This window comes from Pteropus vampyrus, unplaced genomic scaffold, assembly GCF_000151845.1.
Source record: "Pteropus vampyrus isolate Shadow unplaced genomic scaffold, Pvam_2.0 Scaffold18, whole genome shotgun sequence".
Classification (NCBI taxonomy): Eukaryota; Metazoa; Chordata; class Mammalia; order Chiroptera; family Pteropodidae; genus Pteropus; species Pteropus vampyrus.
In genome coordinates, this window is record NW_011888799.1 from 10,440,779 (window position 1) to 10,442,516 (window position 1,738).

The following is a 1,738-nucleotide window of genomic DNA, read 5'->3' on the forward strand; positions in this document are numbered from 1 at the left end:
AAAAAAAAGGAGATTACAGGGTGTTTTGTGATAAAGTTAATTCATATATCAGGACCACAAAATTGAGGTTCTCTCAGTGGCCCTGACCACATCATAAATCTAAACCTGAGTCAGCCTGTCAAGGAGACCCAACATACACCAATTATAATCCTCTAAACTCAGCTTTAGCCAATTTACCTTACCCTAGACAATAGGACTAGCTAGCCTTATAAGAAAATCCCTAACCTCCTAGCCAATCATGATCTGTTTCTTCCTTGCCTCTTCTAATGGTCCATATACTTGCTCTTGCCCAAAATCCATCAGGAAGAGTTCTTCACTTCTTGTGAGGCATGGCACTCTCGTAATACATGGATTGTTTTCTCTTAAATAAAAGACATCAAACTGTTACTAAATTGTTTTAGTATTGTCATTTGACACCTGTTTAGCGAACTCTTCCAATTATCTCCTTTCATTGTCTTAGACTACTTTATAACTCTGACTATCATAGTAGATTGATAATAGTGAAAACGCTTGTCCACTGGAATATAAATTCTCTGAAAGAGATACAACTGATTATATCTCTGTGGTTTTGCATCTTTTGTAAATTCATTTTTTGATTGACTATAAATGTGTGTTCTTTGAATTCTCCTTTGAACTTATTCTTCATTATATTTTAGAGGTCTACTGATGATTTAATGAATTAAATAAAATCTTTGAATGTGTTCATTTTATATTTATGTGAGTCATGATTTAAACTTATTAATATATCTCTTAATGGCATTTTCTCAAAATTTGTTAAAATTGTTACAGTGCACATGTTTTATTTCATACTAGTAACTTCTTTTCTAAAGCTTGTTTTAATTTTGTTGTTGGATTTTGAAGTCGTAGTTTCAAAACCATATTAAGAACGATTCTTAGATGTTCTAGTTAGCTTTCAAATATCCATTTACACCCCACTGGAGTTAAGCTTTAATATTAGTATCTTAGATTAGGTTCATGGTCCCTGATGTGGGAGGCAATACATTTCAGAAAGAAAAAAAGGAGGTATAGGGAGAAAAATAGATATATACCATCTTTTTCTGGCAGAAAGGAGTAATCCCAAGCAAATTTTGAAATAAGCCAATTTTCTTTGAGCAAATCTCTCCTTCCTGACCTCATTTTCTTTCCTTCATTTCTGATATTATTCCTGATCAGTCAGTAATGTTCCAGTTTTAACACTGATTTATTTTCCTGTTGTTTAGTTTCAGGATATATTTTTATGCAATTATCATCTATCTAAAAAGTTATATTAAAATAGCTAAACAACCAGGATATAAACATTTATTTTAATTACCTTTAATTCAATTTACAATTCTTTAGATATTTCAAACAGTCTCTGGACCACCCCTCCCCCACCACCAAAAAAAAAAAAAAGAAAAAGAAAGAAAAGACACACACACATCATCATGTGCCCTGTTAGGAACTTAAGCACCCTTTTGAGGCCCTCCCCTAACTCACCTGATAAAATCAAAGAGTACTAGTGCTTGCTACCACAAGAATTTGTATGTTAAAAATCAGACCTTTCTTATGAGATCAGTTTCTTTTGTTAATATCTCAGCATTTAGAGAACTGTAACAGAGAGATGTAAAAAGCCAATCTGAGAAAAGGTGCCTCTTTATTTACAGTCCAGCTCACCCTGAGAGAACTCTGTCAGTCACCCTAACCTATGCCTGCTTTTAGCTGAAATCCTTGTTGACTGCTCCATGCTTGGATGAATGTA